The sequence below is a fragment of the Crocodylus porosus genome, unplaced genomic scaffold, assembly GCF_001723895.1.
Source record: "Crocodylus porosus isolate Cpor-Errol unplaced genomic scaffold, CroPor_comp1, whole genome shotgun sequence".
Classification (NCBI taxonomy): Eukaryota; Metazoa; Chordata; order Crocodylia; family Crocodylidae; genus Crocodylus; species Crocodylus porosus.
In genome coordinates this window covers 1,654,709-1,676,064 of record NW_017728920.1, presented here as the reverse complement: position 1 = coordinate 1,676,064, position 21,356 = coordinate 1,654,709, and the positions used below count along the sequence as shown (strand labels likewise).

Here is a 21,356-nt window from a genome sequence, read left to right as displayed (position 1 = left end):
TTTGCTGTGTCGGGTCAGGATGGAGGAAAAATGTGATGTGGGTAAAGGCCGAGCAAGGATAACACCGTGGCCTTCAGATAAGCTTATTAGGAGACAGCATGAGAAAACTTGCTTAGCTTAGCCAGACACTAAGACGAGTAGCTGTCAGACTGCCAAAAGCCTGGTGCAAGGGGTCGGGTTGACCTGTATGTGATTTATTAGTATAGAAAGCAGCCTGTGTTTTACTCTTGTTGAGCATCAGCCGCCTCTTGCTGATCTCCCATGGCCATGTAAAATAAAACGCTTCTGTTAACCAAATAGTGATCTTGTCGTGATTTCCACATCAGCACATATGCCCCAACTCTTGATGCTGCTGATGAAATCAAGGAGGAATTCTACCCCAACCTTGGTCAAGTCCTTTCTGACTTTCAAGAGGGAGACAAGCTTGTTCTACTCAGAGATTTCATTGCCACAGTTGGAGGGACTCTAACTTCTGGAATCAAGTAGAAAAGGTCATCTTGAATAGCATCTTCCTCTTGACCAAATGTATGGAACATGAACTCACCATCACCAATATCCTGTTCCTCCAAAACAACAGGCACAAGACATCATGGCAACATCCACAGTCTAGGCATTGGCACCTGATTGACTATGTCATTAGGATCACAAAGATGTCTGCATCACTGGAGTTCTGCTAGGAGCTGATGATTGCTAGAGTGATCACTGACTTATCTGCTTAGTTATGTCACTCACACTGGCTCCTGAACAACAGTTACAGCAGAAGCCATGCCAACAGAATATCAGTGTTAAAGGACTCAAGGACCCAAGCAAGTGAAACCTCTTCCACGAGTGCCTCAATGAAAAACTGATGAATTCCAAATCAACAACAATGATAGAATATCAGGAGCATGTGGGGTGCCCTCAAGGCCACTGTCATCAATGCCTGTGAAGAGACACTTGGATTCTCTACCAGGAAACATCAAAGATGTTTTATGAAGAATGACCAGGAGATTTAAGAGTTGATTGACCACAAGCACAAGCTCTTTTGTGCTTGGCAAAATGACACCACCTCCAAGCAAAAGAAACTGAATCTCCAATAAGCTAAGGCAGAGGTCCAAAGGTGGATGCACACTAGGAAGAACAAATGATGCAAAGACAAGGCAAAGGAGATTCAGCTCTGGCTGACATCCACAATATGTGTGGCTTCTTTAGTGCTACCAAAGCCATCTACAGTCCAAGCACTCAGGGACCAACCCCTGTGAGACCTAAGGATGGAGGAGAACTAAAGGAAAGGAAAACCATCAGTGCCCATTGGTAAGAACATTTTGAAGACCTTCTCAGTTAAAATGCTGCTGTTGATGAATGCACTCAATTCCATCCCTCGAGACACAATCAGAGATGATCTTGGAATCCCTCCAACCCTTGATAAGGTAAGGAAACCATCAAGCAAATTATGAACAACAAGGCACCTGGAGTGAATGGAATCCCCAATGAAGTCAAACACGGAGAAGAGAAGCTCACATCACAGCTTCATTCCCTCATCTTGAGGATCTGAAACGATAAGGAAATCCCAGATGACATGCTTGCGACAATTTTAAAGACAGGAGACAAGTCTGACTGTGGAAACCTCAGAGGGATTGCCTTATTGTCCCCCACAGGAAAGATCATTGTGAGAACCCTTCTGAACCATGTCCTTGCACTTGCTGAAGAGCTCCTTCTGGAATCTCCATGTGGGTTTAGGGCATCAAGAGGCACAAGTGACACGATCTTCATAGATTGCCAGCTACAGAAGAAATGTTGGGAACAACATAAGCCTCAACATGGCCTTTTTTACCTCATGAATGCTTTCAAATCTGTCAATCAAGAACTGTTTTCCTTCTGAAGTACAGATGCCCACCAAAATTTGTCACCTTTCTCTGCCTGCAACATGACAGTATGAGAGTGGTAGTCCTCAGTAATTGACCTATCATAGATCTCTTGGAGGTTAAATGGGAGTTAAGCAAGGCTGTGCCATCACTCCAACACACTTCTCAATATTCCTTGCTGCAATGTTACAGCTGACTGCCAAAAAAGCTTCCAGCTGGAGTGGAGTAAATTTCCAAATGGATGGTAAGCTGTTCAACTGCAGCCAACTCCAAGCCAAAACCAAGACCACCTAGACTTCAATCATTGAGCTCCAGTATGCTGATGATGCCGTAGTGTGTATACTCACTCAGAAGTAGACCTTCGGGCAATCGTCAACTTCTTTACTGAGGCATGCAAGAAAATGGGACTGATGCTTAATATTCAGAAGTCTAAGGTCCCCCACCAAAAAGTTCGTAATGAACAGTCCCAAGATCTAGTAATCCAGATCTACAGTGAGACGCTGGAGAATGTTGAGTATTTCCCATACCTTGCAAACTCTCTCTCGCAGAAGGCTGACATTGACGAAGAAATCCAACATCACCCCAAATGTGTAAGTGCAGCCTTTAGATGCCTGAAGAAACATGTTCAATGATCACATCTAATCTGAAACCAAACTCATGGTTTAATTAAGTTCAATGATCACATCTAATCTGAAACCAAACTCATGGTTTAATTAAGCAGTCATAATCATCACTTTGCTGACATAAACAATGTACAGGAGACATCTAAAGCTGTTGGAGAAGTATCATCTGCCTGCAGAAGTATCATCTGCCTGCAGCAGATCCTCCAAATTCATTGGGAAGAGTGATGCACCAAGATTAGCATCCTCCTGAAAGCAAACAGCATGTGTATTGAGTCAATGGTCATCCAGCATCAACTTTGCTGGGCCAACCATGTCACCTGGATGTCTGACTTCAGACTTCCAAAGCAAGGTTTATTCTCCTATGCCAAGGCATACACTCAAGAGGAGGGCAGACAAAGTACTTCAGGGACATCCTCAAGGTCAACTTTAAAAAAATGCAACATTGATGTCAACTCATGGGCAACTATCACCCAGGACTGCTCTAAATGGAGGAAAAGTCTGCTGCAGGGATCTCAATACTTCAAAACCTCATGAAAACAACAGGAGATGGAAAAGCCGGAGTGGCAGAAAGTGTGTCATGGATCAAATCAAGAATCCAGAGCCACCCATACCACACAGAAACACATGTCTAAGCTGTAGTATAATCCTGGATAGGCCTCATCAGCCATCTTCAGACACACTGATAACACAATCATGGAAAACAACCATCTTTGACTGTGAGGGATTACTGAAGATATATGTACAGTGGAAGAAATCAACAATGAATATAATAAAGCTACAAAACTGATTCACTTTAGCCCAGGCAAGCCAATACAGAAATATGAAATCAAATTGTTGTACAGTGGTTTTTTTAATTTACCATGCCCATTTTAGGAATAATAAGCCAGATTTTTATCAATTTCAGGTCTTCTCACAAAAGTTAATCCTGCCAATAAATATCCAAATTCCCTTAGCAGCTAAATTGGGGGGGAGAAGTTATTTTCCCTAAAATTAGGGTTCTGAACTTTCAAACTGTAAACAGGAAATTAAAAACTTTATATTAATAAATTTGATGCCTAAGTAGCTGGAACTGAACTCTCAAACCTGATAACTTAAACAATAAAATATTCTAACTCTGGGCTGTGTCAGAGCAGGAATTTGCCTAGGCCCCATTCAGTTAACAAAATAGACTCAAACTGTCACATTGACTCTCTGTGCACTTCAATAAACTTCTTCCAGTTTAGCTGTTAAGATCCTGGAATCCTAAGCAAACATATGTCTAGCTTTTCACTTCAGGGCTATTTCTGCTACATCTATTTGTAGATATTTATGTTGCTTGGATTTCAACATGTATTCATCTGTTTGTTTGGTTTTTTAGATTTGGTTAGGAATCTTTTTGACAGGAAATTTCCCTTGGAAAAATGTCAGTTTGTCAAAACTGGGAAGGTTTGTGAGGAAAAGGCTGTTTCTTTTCCAAAAGATTTTAAAGAAAGTTTCAATGTTGTCAAGCCATCCTATTTTGATATTTTGAGAACAAAATAAATTGTTATCTGGTCAAAATGACTACTCAAGATTTGGAAACTAAAGATTTTCACTTAATGATTCCCACTCACCCTGCCTCTTGCTCCTCCCCCTACCAAAAGTGTTTCTGAACATTTTCAAGTTGACTTTGCATCCTGATTTGGGTTAAGAAGAAGGGGAAAATGATTTTCTAACCCATTTGCATAATGTCTTATGACTTGACCCATCACAATATTTAATGTCACAGTAGCTATTTCAGTTTCGTCCTTCATTCTTGCTTTAGGAACTTTCATTTTCAAAATGTTTCATAGCCAAACAAAATGTTGCCAAACAGAGTGAATCACCTGTCCTGCAATGTGTTGAAGCACAGCTCATCTGCTTCACTGGGAAAAAAAATATGATCTCCCCCTGTCCAGCCCATGGCGGTACAAGGAAAGGGGCACCATGATCTCTCTGCTTTCCCCACTCAGCTAGACCCATCCCCTGCAATTGTGGGTAACTGGTCTAGCCGAGCAGGGAAAGCAGTTCCTAGAAAAGGACACAGACCCACCCTCCCCAGAAAACCATTCCAACACCATTATAGGGCCTGCTATCTACCCACAGCACAGCCAGGACCTTGTTCTCTTCTGTGCTGGGTGAAGAGCAGCAGGGAAGCTCCCTAGGCCCTGGGGAAAGGGCCAAGATAAAGGACTTAACACAGCTACCTTTCTGTCTCTTCATGAGCACCCAGGCAAGTACTGGAAGGGTCCCAGACACCTACCCTTATATTTAATTTTGTCAGCAAAAGTTGCAACTTCAAACAAAGGCTCTGTCCCTCCCCTATGTAACTGCAGAGACACTATCTGTGTGAGGGAGTACCATGCACAGAGGATGCAATGCTGGCTTATGGCTTGGGGCTGCACAACTGCAGAACACATGAGGAATGTCCATAGAAGGCACCAAAGAGAAAGGAGGAGATGCTGCAGACTTTGGCTGCTACCTGTGACCACTGGGCACACACAACTGACTCCTGGCACCAGGAGCTGTGAGAGCAGCACAAGGAGCAACTCCAGATGTGGAAGGGGGCATGCTAAAGCTGGGCTGCCAGGGTGCAGGAATGGGGGCTTAAGAAGGGCACCTGCTTTTTTGAGGAGGCAAACTGTGCCTCTATGGAGCTGGCAGTCCCAGCACCAGAAGAAGGAATTTAAGGACAAGGTCTGTGATCACTTTATGACCACTTACAATATCCCTGACTGACATCAGCACTGCCTCCCACAAAAAGGCTATAGCCCTCTAGGATGGGGGGTAGTGGGATGAGGTCACCACCTTACCCTGTTTGGGAGCTAGAGTGGTGGGAATCAGGCCCAGGATAGGATACGTGGTATGAGGGAGCTGGTGACCCATCATTTGGGGAAGCAGAAAGGCCCCTGGCAGGGCTCCCTCTGGCAGGAAGTAGTGGGTAAGGGGAATAGGACCATGCTGTCTGTGACACCACCCTCCTCCCTGAGCCAATCTGTAGACCTTACCTGACCCTGGCAGTGACCCCATATATCCAGGCACCTCAAGTGGCTCCACAAGAGTCCCAGGTAATCAACAACACCCTGCAGGATGATGGAAAAGTAGCCCTTGTGGCTGATGAATTCCTAGGCACCTTGGGTGGACAGAGGATGGGGATGTGCATGCCATCCATGGCCCACATGCACTTGGGGAATCCATGTGGCAGACAACAGTGACCATCTCATGTGGGTTGATGAGGCAGGTGAAGCAGTAGACCAGGACATTCTTGATGTCCAGGTGGTGTGCCTGGTCAGCCTCTCTGGTTGTGGTCTTGCTCACACTGAACTGGTTGGCAACATAACAAAGACTGCTGGGAGTGGCCAAGCTCATGATGGCAAGGGCTACCCACTTCTCCTGAGTGAGGGGTGGCCACATGCCAATGTCTTGGTGCATGATATGGGAGGCCATCTGGGCAACAATGTCCATGAAGGTGGTTTGGCACAGAAGGGAGATCTGGACCCACTGTTTGTCATTCCAGGTGTCCAGGGTGATCCAGTCCCATGAGTCACTGCTGGTTGTGCTTCCCAGAACTAGTGCTTGACAATCTGGAAGTGAGTGATAGTACAGCACCTCAATGCCCACAGCATTCTGAGTGGCATCATCCTGGTTGGCCACAAAAATAAATGAATCACAAAATAACTGTCCTTATATTCTAGAAAATATAAAATACATTTGTCAGTATAAGGGATTTTGGGGAGAGGGATTGGGATGTGCAGGGGCTGGGGGAAGTTATTAAGTTATTCTTTCACTGCAGAAAGAATAAATACAAAAGCTTTACGCTAGATTGCGCTTATGGGTGCCCCAAGCAAACCAAACTGTTAACAATCCCCACCTTGAATGCCTAAGTACACAAAAGGTAGCCATGGTGTGTCCATACAATCCAGGAACAGAAGTGTCATTCTGAAAAGATACAGTGCTCTTGCAGATGCTTGGACTTTAAACATGGACAGTCAAATATCATCTTAAAATGTATATTGGATTACATTGTGGCTGAAGTTTATGGTACTATGTGCTATAATAGAATAGAAAATACAGTACATGGGCACAACCTCAACATACAGTTTACTGGTCTGGATATTTTTAGTGTCTGTAAACATAGACAACAGGCCTTATTTTTGCTCTCCAAATGTAAAAAGAGCAATAATCTGGGGTGAAACTAGGTTCAGGCTCCTCTTCCTTTACCTGGATTTAAACTCATGACCCTGAAGCCAATTTACTCCCTTCAGCATTTTCATGGCACTTAAAAAGGGCAGCACTACAAATTTCTGTAATGCAGGCAGAATATACCCATATAGAGGGTTTTCCCCCATAAACACATTTTCACACTTAATGTCCTAATAAGAAGGCAGACAGTGGGTTATGTTAGAGGTCCACAGCTCTGAACAGGAAAAAGAATTTTCTTTAAACCACTACTGATTTGCAGAGGATATATAGATCTCCTGTACTATGAAAATACAGCAATCAACATGGGAATCAATCCAGCAAAAATGCATCCTCACAGAAACCACATATGTGAGTCCTATACAGTGCAATTCTGTTCTGAAAAGTGACTCTGCAAAACTGACATTGTGGCGTGTTTGTCATCTTGCTGTGACATAGATCACATCTTCATTTAAAAAGAAAAAACACGACAGAAGGAGGTCTTCATGAAAACTGTCTTTAAAATATAGACACTTTCTGTTTCTTGTTTAGGAGCCACTACAAATAAGACCTGTTTCATCCAGTTATTTGGTAAACAAGTGAGGGACCTCACTCCAAACCCACTACAACTGTAGACCACACATTCATTTTTGCCACCAAACTCAAAAGTTAAAAAGAATCTAAATCTGTGTACATACTAAATAAAAATTAAAGTGTGTTAAATCCCCAAATGACCCTTGGGATAAATAGTACTATTACAGACCCAATGCAACTACCATTGAAATCAATTAAAGGAATCCTAATTAATTTAAATGAGAGCTGGACAAAAGGATTTTTTTTAAGTATCCAGACAACAGAATCTTGAAATTATCTTTTAGACTAGTGTCTTTAACTAATATTTAATATTTAAGATAAACTAAAAATATTTTATTGATTGACAAATTTCAGTGAACTCATTTTTTCCCCTAGAAATAATTAAACTGATATGTAACAGGTAAATTCAATTTGAAACTGAGGATTTGTTTTTTTAAGACTAAAATTCCTATTTAGTTATGACTAAGTTCTCTATATCCCCTTAACCAATGAAAATTTATTGATATGATTGCTGAGCAACAAGCATTTTACACAAACTGACTGATCATTTGGCACAGGACTTTCAAATTTTGCAACATATTTTCAGAAAGTTATACAACTGATGATAGAAAGCCATTCTCTTCTTTTTTGTCACTTAATGTATTTTAAATGCCATTTAAGAGATATTATTTATTCCAACGAGTTTTATCATTTCTGTGTTTAAACTAGAAACCTCTTGGAAGCATTTAATCCATTTACGCCTATAGAACACATTCCTCAGACAGCATCTACTGGCAGTGCTCCCATGAAACTACAGACAGAAATTAAAAGGGACACTCCCCTAGCATAAGTCAGAGGAAGGCAATACTACAAACACCACATGAGTGCCTAAGGGGTTGAATTAGAGTACAGCTATCTCTTTATTAGCTAAAGCAATAGAAAGATTGCTTTGAACAATACTTTGATCATAGAAAAACACAAAATATGCTGAAATAAAAAGAATCTTTGATCACATGCTTAACTGTAAATCTCATGGAACTCAATATTTAAAACTTTAAATATATTTAAAATCTTTGTTGGATCAGGGCTAGGAGTAAGTAAGTCATGGAAAGACTGAGCTGCATTCATGTGTGTATCTAACCAACACACGAACAATACTGCTGCAAAGAGCTTAGTACAGAGGAAGTCAAAATACAGCCCATAGGCTGGATGCAGCCCACCAAGCCATCCTATGTGGCCCACTGGCCCTCTCCAAAAAACAATTATTATTGGCCCACAGATGCCCCTCTGAAAGCCAGAGAGAGGAATGTGCTTTCAGAGGTCTAATGCAATTGGACCAGTCAGGCTCTATGCTTCCACCTTGGAACTCCATGTGGAGGCATTGAGCATGATGGCATGTGACTGGACAGCTGGTGAATGGGGAGGGAAGCTCCTGCCTGCAGTGCCAGGAACTGCAAGTAGCAGCACAGAGTCTGCCAGAACCAATGATGTGCATGTGTATGGGTGGATATGGGGAGTGTGTGTGGGGCAAGTGGAGGGGTGGGGTTTGTGGGTGGGTGTGTGGTACTCCTGGCTGCAGTGCAAGGAGCCCCACATGGGAGCATGGAGCCCACCCAGCCCAATGGCATGTGCTGTGGGAGCTGCAGGGAGTTGCATGCCATTGCACCAGGAGGGCTCCGCGCTGCCACATAAGGCTTCCCACTGGAATGCTGGAAGCCCCACATGAAAGAACAGAGCTGGCCTGCCCTGACCCAATGGAATATGGCTCCCAATTGCAGTACTGGGAGCCCCATGTGGTGGCATGGAACCAGCTTGGTGTGGTCCGAAAGTGAACATCGATGTTTTCATTAACAACTTGGAGGATGGAGAAGGAATGTACACTTACGTTATTTGTGGACAACACCAAGCAAGGGAAGAAGAGAGTTTGCAAGCTATCTAGAAGACATCATCAGAATTAAAAATGATCCTGACAATTTGGAGTGATGGCCTGAAGTCAAGAAGACAAAATTAAGGAAAGAAAAAAAAAAACAAGTTCACATATAATAAAAATGAGTAAGATCTTGCTAAGTGGGAGCACAACAGAAAAGAGTCTGGAATCACAAAGTAAAGTCAACAAAGAGGCTGGTGCAAAAAGGACACCTCAATCTAGATGTTATATGTACATAATGGAGCTAATTTTTCAGTTCTACTGAGATCCAGTGAGTTGAAAACTGGAATACTGTGATCACTTTTGGGCAACACACTAGTAAAAAGATGGACACAATAATAAAAAGAATTTTAAGAAATAAGACCTATGGGAGAAGGTTTAAAAGATTACAGGATACAGTTGGTCAAACACACTGTAGACAACATCCTAAAGACTACATTTTTGTCAACTAATAGTCTTTAGTTGTGCTGTTAACTTAAGATCAAAATTTCTCTTTCATAAGCTGAATATAAAAACAAATTAATAGCATCAGGCAAAATATATGGGACATTATTTAACTACATATTAAAGTTTCTCTTGTAAAGAAATACAACAGTAATATTTTGAAATGGCATCAATGTTAGTGGAGGGAGGTACAGGACAAGCAAAACATTTTCTTTCCATAAGAAGGTGACTGAAGCTGTCCTGAGCTAACCTCTGGTAACCTTCCCTCAGGTATAAGCGGGGAAAATACATCTAGATGAATACATTTGGAAGGACAACATATAAAATACATTTCCATCTCAAAGTTAAACTTGAGATAGGAGCAGCCTCATCTTCAAAATGACACCAACTTGCTGTTCTCTTCATTGAGCTGTATGTCACAGGCCAGCTGGGCACTCTGAGTATATCAATTTAGTTTCAGACTGGATGAGCACTGCAACTTTATTAGCCACTGGACTTTTTGGTTTGGGATCGAGGAGGTGATGTTGGAAAGGAAAGCAATGACAAGTTTCACTTACAAAAAAGAATGAATCTTTCAACAAAAGATATAGTTTGCACATATAATAGTTAATAAAAAGGTTAAGCTAATAAACAGACAACATAACAATACAGATTACAATTGACAGTGATAATAAAACAGATAAAGAAATTAACCAAGAGTTCCCACTTGGTTAGTAACTTATCAAAAGTCCCTCAGTTACAAGATGCACATCAAGTTGAATCAGCGAAATCAGACATCTCTGAACTGGGCTGCCCAAAGGAGAACCGGTGGAAGCCCCTCAGTCAGGATCTGGTCCTCGCTCTCATAGGGAGTGAGAGAGATCCTTGGGGTATGGAACAACATTTCATGGACATGTTGGGTCCAAGCAAGTGCGGCCATGAAGGGTTTTTTCCCCCATGGGTTTATTTGAGCCCTGGATATCCAACTGCAGTATTTCCTGTACTGTCTTCTGGAATGCTTTACTCCACTGGTGCTAGAATTCTCTCATATGTAATATTCAATCTGTAACAAAAATTAGAGACCTTTTCTAATTTCTTCACATGCTGCAGGTATAAAATGAAAAGCTCAGCTCCTGCTCACTCCTTCTGGGTGAACACTTTCCCCAGGTACCATTAAAATGGACAAGGAGCATGCATTTTTTTACCACAGTTTCCAGAGCAATTTTTTCCCTTTCTTAATATTGATTGAATTGATTTCTGTAGGAGTTTCCTTCTGCTCTTCTGGTGGGACACTCACTTTGTTAAAAACCAATTACTAAGTAGTAAATATGGCAATTTACTCAATATCCATCCTTACAGTACAATATTTATGCAAATAAATTGAACCAAGTGATAAACAGTATGTGGGTAACATATACATATGCACTAGTAAAGTATATTAAAAGGTTGAGGGCAATTTGTCAACATTCATTAGTGGATGATGTTAAAGTACAGCAGCTTCTATGGAAATAAATGAAAACTCCAATCCAACCATGGATTCTTATCCTTATTTCACACACATCCCCAAGCCCCCAATACATCCTACCTCCACAAAAGTCCTAGAATATAATGTCATTTTGACTATTCTTAAGGACTTGAGAAACAAACTGATTTTGCAAAAAGCCAATTTGGCTCTATCTTTAAGGACTAAAAATTTAAATATTTAAGGCAAGATAACATCTTGCAGGTAAGTAAAGGAATACTGCCTGCAGGATACTCTTGTATAGCAACAATTCTTTATCAAAATCGATAGCAAACAGGCAAAGTAATAAGCACACTTCTGTAGAAATAACTCATTTATATTCCATTTTTGTATCCCAAGAGATTTATGAATTGCTTTTCCAATGTGGGAAAAAAAACAGTTAATGAATTTCAAGTAAAAGGATATGTAGGGAGATAACAGCTTATTGAAAGATTCATACTGCCAATTGCCATGGAAGCATGACCCACGGCATTTCTGAGAGACCGAATTCTATTTTCTGGCTCATTCACTCAGTAAGTCCAGTCTCTAGAAAGTTTATATGTGACTCTTTAAATGTCACATTTTCTTTTGTTTGCAATTATCCCCCCCCCCCATCATAACAGCTAAAAATTTAAATCACAAATGAACATAGCCTCTGGAGATGACCTGGTGGGGGAGGTGCTAGTACAAGGGAAGCTAGGGGACAGTGATCATGAAATGATCCAGTTTTCTATTCAGACAAAGGTGGGGAGGGTAACTAGCACAGCGCAAATGCTTGACTTTAGGAAAGCCAACTTCGATGTGCTCAGGGCAGTAGTCAGGGAGGCACTCGGAGCTCAGGGTGTAGCTAGTATGGGGGTCCAGGAAAGGTGGTCCTGCCTCAAAGAGGTTATCGTTGGGGCGCAGCAGGACACAATTCCTCTGCACAGAAAGTCAGGAAAAGGGTCCAAGAAACCTTCATGGCTGATCGCAGATATCCAGGCCGGCCTGAGGGCAAAGAAAAAAAGCATACTGGCAGTGGAAGCAGGGGGCAGGGACAAAGGAGGAGTACACCTCCCTGACCTGAGCTTGAAGGGATTTGGTAAGGGAGTCTAAAGCAGCACTGGAGCTTGAATTAGTTTCTGGGATTAAGGATAACAAAAAGTCATTTTTCAAGTATATAGGTAGCAAGAAGAAGTCTCGGGGTAACAATGGACCCCTACAAGACAGGGCAGGGCAGGGCAATTGGTGATGGGTGCATGAGAGAAGGCAGAACTCTTCAACAAGTTCTTGGCCTCCGTGTTCCTGCCTGCTGACAATGGGGTGCTCTTGGGTGATAGCGTAGAGAGGCCCAGGAAGGATGCGAGTCCCCCGACTGTTAGTTCAGACCTAGTTAAGGATTACCTGGAAGGCTTAGATGTGTCCAAGTCGGCGGGCCCCGATGACCTTCATCCGTGGGTGCTGAGGTAATTGGCTGGTGTCGTTGCGGAGCCATTGACATGGCTGTTTGAGGACTCCTGGTGCTCAGGCCAAGTCCCTGAGGACTGGAAAAGAGCCAATGTGGTCCCTATTTTCAAGAAGGGGAGGAAGGAAGAGCCTAGCAACTACAGGCCAGTCAGCCTCGCTTCTATCCTGGGGAAGGTCTTTGAAAAAATTATCAAGGGCCACATTTGTGAGAGTCCTGCAGGGGAAGTGATGTTGAGGAGTAACCAACATGGGTTCGTGCAAGGCCAATCCTGCCTGACTAACCTGGTCTCTTTCTGTGACCAGGTAACAAAGAGCTTAGATGGGAAGGAAGAAGTCAATGTCATCTTCTTGGACTTCCAGAAGGCCTTCGACACAGTGTCCCACCCAATTCTGGTGGGCAAGCTGAGGGACTGAGGCACTGATGAATGCAGAGTCACATGGATGGCAAACTGGCTCCAGGGGCGCACCTAGAGGGTGGTGGTGGTGGACAGGTCAATGTCGACCTGGGAGGGTGTGGGCAGCGGAGTCTCCCAGGGCTCAGTCCTTAGGCTGGTGCTTTTCAATATCTTCATTAGCCACCTGGACGAGGGTGTGGCGTGCACCATGATCAAGTTCGCTGATGACACCAAACTGTGGGGTAAAGTGAATACACCGGCAGGCAGTGACCGCATTCAGGCAGACCTGGATAGGTTAGAGAAGTGGGCAGATCTGAATAGGATGCGGTGCAACAAGGACAAGTACAGAGTGCTGCACCTGGGGAGAGGGAACCAGCATTATGGTTATAGGTTGGGGGCTGACCCTCTCAGCAGCACAGAGGCAGAAAGGGATCTTGGAGTCTGTAAGGGTGGCCAGAGCCTGGAATAGGCTTCCCAGAGAGGTGGTGCTCTCACCTTCCCCAGAAATCTTCAAGAGGAGACTGGATAGGCACCTGGCTGGGGTCTTATGACCCGTGCCACCCCCAGTGCTCCTTCCTGCCCATGGCAGGGGGTTGGACTAGATGATCTTTCTAGGTGCCTTATGACTCATTGATTCTATGATTCTATGAATAGTGTACACAGAGTTATCTATGTTGGAGCCAGGCAAGACTATCTGAACCCATAAGAAGTCACAGCAAACAAGTGGCTTTTATCAAACAAATAACTGTTGTTGCCCTGTGGGGTCAGGCTAACTCTCAGGATCTCAATATTGTGCTGTTAGACAGGATGGTGTGACAAAATTGCACATATACAAACACACAAATCAATTAGGGGCATACACATACACACTACTAGGTCAGGCACATACACATCCAAACGAGCCTAGGCACATGCATACCAATCACCAATTCAAGCACATACACACTATACACTAAAAACTATGAAACAAAAATCTATTGTCAATACCTCCACACTTAGTACACATACCCCGATCACTAATTCACATATCATGCGCACTCACTAGTTCACACACATACAACCCACCAACACATAGGTAAGTTCCTGACTTGGTGGTACAGTATGTATTTGTGCATTTGGGGTAGCTGGGATACTTGGGGGAAGGTTAGGGTGAGAGAAAGTCAATGTGTAGGGAGTGAAAGTTGCCAGAACCAGGATTAGAACTGGTGGACTAGAGAGAAGCTGGCTGAGGAACTGAGGCTTGGGTTTACTTAAGATAAAGTGGCCCCAGGGTAACTCGAGGCCACTGGTGCATGGGAGGGGAAAAAAATAAAAAGAGAAGCCTGGTGGCAAGGAGGAGACAGACAGAAAAGAGAGAGAAAGACAGAAATCTGGGAGCTTGGAGCTGGAAACTGAGATAGCTGAGAACTTTTGGGGGGGGGGGCAGATAAGTGGTGGCAAGGAGGAGACAGCCAGGAAAGAAACTGAGGCAGAAACCTGGTTGCTCAGGGGAAAAGGTAGTGGAGATAAGACAGTGGCAAAGAAACAGGGGTTTTGGAGGCAGAGAGGAGCTTAGGACACCTGTTGGAGATGGCAGTGAGCCAGAAGCAGGAGAGGGAGAATTGAGACAGAAGTTAGAGGGGTGAGGAGCAGAGATTGGAGCAGGGCTGAAGCATAGTAAAGAAAAACCCAATGCAGGGGTCCAAATAACAGGTTTATTAAATAGTCAACACGCCACACAGCCCCATGAAGTTACTGGTTCACACACACAAGCACTCACAATGGCAGCAGGTGAAAGAGACTCAGTGGAAGTGTTGGAGTCCAGGTAGGGAAGAAAAGCAGAGTCCAAGTCCTTGGTTGAAGAGGGGGTGGGGGGGGTTGGTTCCTATTCAGGCTGGAGGCTGGCCCTTGTCCAGTAGGTGATGTCCAGAAGGGGGTCACCGGTGGGGCCTCTGGGTGGATAGGTGGTATGGCATGGTATTGGTCCAGATGGAAAGGGCATCCCAAAGAGTCAGTCTTCACTAGACCTTTTTACGGGGCAGACTACCTCTGATCTCCTATGGGGAAGGCCTGTCCAGGCAATGTCAGTCCTGTCCCAGAGGGCTCCAGGTGTTCTTACCTAGCATGTGCAGCCTTTGCACAATGGTGGGCTGCTTAATCTTTTGTTTCTTGCATGCCGATGGGTAGTTCCAAAGGCTGGGTCATTGGTCCAGGGATTGGTGTTAATGGTTTGGTCATTCAGAGGGAGCTATTTTAGACCTACTGCCATTGTCTCTCAAGCACCCTCATGCATCCCCATTCATTCAGGAACCAAGTTACATAGGAGAGGTAGGGGTAAGTCATGGGTTACAAAACCAGGCCTGGGGACAGAATGGAGACTTGACAAACAAAATGAAATTTGACATGACTTATGCTAACTTACATATATAGGCCTAAATCATATAGTACCAAGAAAATAGTAATATAGGACAGTAAAAATCAATATAAACATAATAATTATACTGTCCTGGGGCCTGAGGTAACAGGAGACACTTACCTGAAGCCGAGGACAGGAGAGACACCAAGCCAGAGGGAGAACCCACGTGGCTTGTTAGCCGCATCTTCTTACAGCTGTGGCCAGCAGCTGATGGCAGCGTCAGATGCCGGCCGGGGGATTTAAAAATGGTGGCCGCTGCTCTGGAGGCAGCGGAGAGCCCAGGAATAAAGAAATGGTTAGGGCCAGCGACAGCGGGGGAACTCTGGGACAGACAACATCAAGCTGGCGTGCTGGAGGGAGCAGCGACCCCTAAGAGAAGCTCAATGACAGGGACATCGGCAGATTGTCCCAGAAGCAGCGGATCAGGTGAGCTGCTAGAGATTGGGACGGCCCAGGAAGATTCTGAGGACCCCGGAGTAAGTGCCAGGACGGTGGATGCGAGTCACGCCGAAGAGGGACGAAGGATCACGGATCATCTGGCTGGAGGGAGCTCGGGATGGGATCGCCACCAAGTTCAGCAGATGCCTGTTAAAGGAATAGGAGCGGGGCAGCCAGAGAGCAACTAAGGGAAATCCCTTCCCCGCCCCATTCGGGTTAAGAGGGATCTGGTGGAAGATCAGCGTGACAGTGAGAATATCAGTGACTCCTAGTGTGGAGGGTCTCACCGGGTGAGGGGCTTGTGGCGTGGGGTATACAGGATGGTGCAACTGAGGCACCAGTGTAGATAAAGGTGAAGGGTCTTACACTGAGGTGGGGTATCCCACGGATGGTGGGATTGAGTACGAAGGACGTGTTGGAAGCCTGCAGAAGCAGCACGGAGCAGGCACGGGAAAGTGGAGCCCATACGTGGCATGAGGCCAGGGTGTAGGGGTGGCGGAGCCCCGTGTGCAACCAGCGGGCCAAGCCTGGGCCACCGAGGGACCTATGAACTAGCCCCGCCCACTGGGGAAACAGCAAGTCGTGGCAGGAAAGAGGAGGGTTGGCAACAAGGGAGAACGAACACCCACAGTGACAACCAGGTCTGGACGGGGAGTAGCCAACGACCAGGAGGACAGTGCCCCAGGAACGATGCAAGAAGGCCCGGTCACATATACAATATAAAGAAGGACAAAAAACCAAACTTCTCAACCATGGGATAATCATCAAGTCAAAGAGCCCCTACACTTCCCTCATTGTCATCATAAGGAAGAAAAATGGAAAGATCTGTATATGTATTGACTATGGGGTGTTAAATGTTTGGTCAATTGTTGATTAGTATATGGACCCTAGGGTACAAAAGGCACTGGACTGCCTTGGGGCAGTAAATGTTTTTCTGTGTTCAACCTGAGGAGCGGATATGACCAGATTTTCCTCAGAGAGGTGAAAACAAAAAACAAAAAAAAACACCACACATTCATTTGCCTGTTGGGTTTCTTCCTGTTTGAGAGAATGCTTCAAGGCATTTCAGGTGCTCCGGCCACCTTCCAAAGATTGATGGAAATGGTGGTTGGGGATATGCATCTCACCCAAGTGCTCATGTACCTGGATGACCTTCTCGTGTTTGGGAGGACCCTAGAGGAACATGATGAGAGGATCAGTTGGAAGCTGCAGGCCTCAAGCTGGCTTTCAACAAGTGCTAGTTCTGTGAGGCCTCAGTAAGATATGTTGGGCACATTGTATCTCAACAGGCGATCAGTACTGACCCAGACAAGGTATGCACTGTGACTGCTTGGCCCAGACCCACAAACGAATGAGACCTAAAGAGATTTTAGGGATTCTCAGGTTTTTACAGGAAGTTTGTGCAGAACTATGCCACCATTGCCCAGCCACCGAATCACCTTACCTGGGGATATCAGATGGGGAAAGCTTCATGCAACCAAAGGACACTGGAACACTCCCAAAGAAGTTGGGAGGTAAAGAGTCCTACCCAGGCTTTTGGACCAGAACGGGATGAGCAGTGTAAGAAAGCTTTCTGAGACCTTATTCAGCATCTTACTAATGCCCCCACATTGGTGTATCTGGAACCTTCCCTTTGTCCTTCACACTGATGCCTGTTTATCAGTGCTTTACCAAGTCCTTGAGGGGCAAAGACACCCTGTGACATTTGCCAGCCAAGGCCTTGTGCCCAGTGAAACTAGAGACCTGGCTTATAACTTAGAGTTCTTGGCCCTTAAGTGGGCAGCGACTGAAAAATTCTGGGACTACTTGTTTGGGGCAACATTTCAGGTATGGACTGATAACAATCCATTAACATACATCTTGACCTGTGCCAACCTGAATGCCACTAGGCACTGGTGGGTTGCTGCTTTAGCTGACTTTTCATTCAGCCTCCACTAATTGGGCTGAACATAAAAATGTTGACACTGGCACTTTGTCCCAAATGACTCCTGCAGAGGTTCAAGAAGTGTTACAGCCAAAGGCTGTGTGACCTCTCTGTGATCTCTTCATGAGAAGCCCATCAGGAGAGGGATCTGATGGGGTTTGCTTGGCTGAGGTACTGGGGGTACCTCTCAAAGGAATTCCCCAGGCTTGGAGCCATTACACCATGTTGACCCCTTCAGCATTTCCCCAAGTTACAGTGGGGGAGGGGCAAGCCAGTCAGAAGCATGATCCTGATAGTTGAAGGGAGGGGAGGGACTATTATGCCCCCTCCTAACCAAGTGGGTGCTCCAATTGGGTGGCTCCTGCTAAGGGAATGGGGAAAGTTGCAACTAATAAATGGTGTGCTGCACTGTACAAGGCTCTGAGATACAAGAGGTGTTGCTGCTGGCCCTCCCTAGAGAACAGTGGGCCCTAGCCCCGAGTGCTCTTCACAATGAAGTCAGTCTTATGGAAGTAGAATGGACTCTAGCTTTAGCACAGGAGAGATTTTTCTGGTCCCGTATGGGGAACAAACTCTGCCATCACATACTCCTTACCTCCACACCACTCAGAGCTCATAGCCACTCAAACTATTCTGCATGGACTTTCTTACTATAGAGGGAGATGGGAATCAAAAGAGCAACATCTTGCTGATAACAGACCATTTAACATGATATGCCCAGGCTTTTGTGATGGGACTGCCCAAATGGTGGCTCAAGTGTTGTGGAAGAAGTACTTCTCCATTTTCAGACTGTCCGCCTGCTTACATTCTGATCAAGGCAGAGATTTTGAGAGTAAGTTACTCAAAGAGGTGCTGACCATGGTGAGGATATGGAAACCCCATATGACTCCCTGTCACCCTCACAGAGATCCCCAACCTTAGCAATTCAACAGAACACTGCTGAACATGTTGGGGACCCTAAACTAGAAATGATGGCACTTTGGTAATCCTCTAGATCTTGGCCTCCTATAGATCTCCATTTCTGAGTGGAGAAGGTATATGGGCAACACGCCCAGCAATCAAGAGACAGACTGAGGTGGGCCTACCACCTGGCTGAAGACCTAGTGAACCACAACCAACTGAGACAAGTGAAATTATGATGCCCGAGTAAGGAAGCAAGGACTGAGCCCTGGGGACCTAAGGAATTTAGGCCTGACCAGAAGACATAAGATCACAGATCACTGGAAAGCTGGGACTCACATAGTTCTCAGAAGAATGGGCTATTTACCCCTGTATGAAGGGGCCCCTGAAACCAGGCCTGGGCCGCCCTAAGTACTGCACTACAGCCTACTCCTGCATATTGGTGAGTTAGTCGGCACAGGCTCCCCAGCAGCCAAGCTCCCCTCCTCGGTCTGAGAGACAGTCTAGGCACAAGACAAAACAAGTCCTTCCTCCTGCTCCAGTGAATGAAGACGACTCTGATTCAGACAGTGATGTGTCGTACCCCTCAGAGTTCCATTCCAGCATGCTGCTGCCTGCTCCTGGAGGGGATGCTCAGGCTGGAAGAGTGGGGGAGGCTCCAGAACCCCAAGACAGCCCTACAGAAGAGCCACGACCATTGCAGTCTTCCAGCATTGCAAGCCCTGCTGCCCAGCCATCCAGCTCCAGGGTTGAAGGGAATGCCCCTGGGTTCCCAGGTGGCTTGGAACATGAACCCACTCCAATCCCAGCACAAAAGGAGGCCAGTTAAACCTACGATGGCCCTGGCTTGCAAAGTGAGGTGTCCATATTGAGTCCGGGGGGCAGAGGACTGGAGGGGGCCATCCGTTCACCAGGACAGCAAAGGGTTCCACAGGAGAGAAAATAATATAGCCCAGATACCCCTGGGGGATGTGCCCTGTCCTCCAATGACAGTGGTGAGGGTCAGGCAGGGTGCTGATGGAGGGGCCAGCTACTAGAGCAGTTCCTTCTCCTCTCTACAGAGCAAGGCTCAGACTGAGTGCTTAACTATATACAATTTGTTACTATAATAAATACTTAAGATGCAATATTTACAATAAAGCTTAGCATATGACACTATGTATAATATCTCACAATTTACATAAACCATATAACTACAATAATTAATACATTGAACAAGACAGTTAACATGATAAATGTGTATAGGGACTCAACTTATATAATGCAAGTGAATAATATCTCCTAGACCTACCAAGTAACAATACAAATATACATATTAACATATTAAGAACATATAAACTTCCTTAAAGAATACCCATAGCTATATAGACTTGCACAACAACAATCACCCAAAATAGGGAGTGCACTCAGTACCTCCCCAAGGTGTTTTCTTGGAACCCATCCCCTTTAGGGCCCCTCCTGCAATGGAGGATGGAGGTGGCAGACCCTCCTGTCCTGTGCCCACCTCCCTTGCTGGGTCTGCTTCCCCAGCAACTCATGCTTTCTCTCCGAAGAAGCCAAGACTCATCCTCTGGAGGCTGATCCCATGAGAGCCTCTCTCCAGTGGCACCTTTGGCTCTCCTCAATGGCCTGGCACCCTGCACTGGGCAGCTCAGGGTTCGCCCTCTCATGGGAGCAAAACCCTTAAGGACCCTGGTTCCCCAGTCTCACAGTGGGGGTCCTCCTATTCCTGGGCCCTGCTCTGGGTACCAGGGCTCTTTTAGTTAAAAGGTAGAGCTGCACTGTGGTGCTCCGGTCACTTGGCCTCGGGCTGGGGCCAACTTGAGCAGCCGCAAGCTGCCCCCAGGCAAGTCCTCTGTGTACCAATCTGCACACCGTATGGGGCCCGAGCAGCCTCAAGCTGCTCCCAGGGCCAGCTATCCATTTGCCAATCTATACACTGACTGCCCCGGTGCTTGCCGGGTTCGCAGGTTCAAACCATCTCAAGTGTCTCCTAGAGCTTGATCTCTGTGCACCAATTCACGCGCTACTGAAACTCAGGTGGGGTCCTGAGGACAGCTGTCTCTGGAGCTCCAAGCTGTCCCTCATCATCTCTCTCCAGCGTACTTAGCACACTCCCCTTTTATACTCTTCAGGGGCTCCACTCCCAAAGTTCTCTGGTCCACCTGCTCCTTACTCCCTCCCTTCGGAATAGGGCAGGACATTGCTTCCCTTGTACTGCCTCCAGATTGATTGCTGGAGCCCACCCACCAAACAGCAGACTCTCAATCCTGGGACTAAACCCAAGCTCTAATAAGGTAAACCCACTACATGCATTTCTATGGAGCAGCCACAGATAGAGTTCCTGATTGCAGGTGAAAGAAGTCATCCCACTTTTGCCAATGAAAATAGGAGGCTTTTGCCCACTTAACATGGGTTTCTACAGCATGAAAATAGGGTGACATCTCCCCTCAGCAGCAAACTTCAGCTGTTGTTTTTGTGTGCTTCCTGTTGCCAAAGTCATACAAACAAGATATAGGGAGGGGTGCTTTGTTGGGTGCTGGTGACTGGCTCTGACCAGTGCTGCAAGCAGCACAGCCCCCCGCCAGATTGTTCATTTCCACAGGGATTCCTGCACTCACAGGGCAAAAGGAGGGAAACCCAAGCACTGGAGCAGGGAAAACAGCAGTTCCAGTGCCTGGGGCTTCCTTCCTGTTCTCCATAAGTGCAGGGAAAGAAGTGACCCAGCAGGGGCTGTGCTCCTTGCAGCATTGGCCAGAACTAGGCACCGGCACCGACACCGAGAAGAGCA

At 45.5% G+C, this 21,356-nt stretch overlaps 1 long non-coding RNA gene across 1 annotated transcript in view; it reads right to left on the bottom strand.

Moving 5' to 3' along the window:
• Nucleotides 1-3,116: 3,116 nt before the first annotated feature.
• LOC109312567 overlaps nt 3,117-21,356 on the bottom strand; it is a 24,835-nt gene continuing 6,595 nt past the window's right edge. The window contains exon 3 of the long non-coding RNA XR_002101850.1: nt 3,117-3,194. This is a non-coding gene — a long non-coding RNA (uncharacterized LOC109312567). The remainder of the gene's footprint in view (nt 3,195-21,356) is intronic.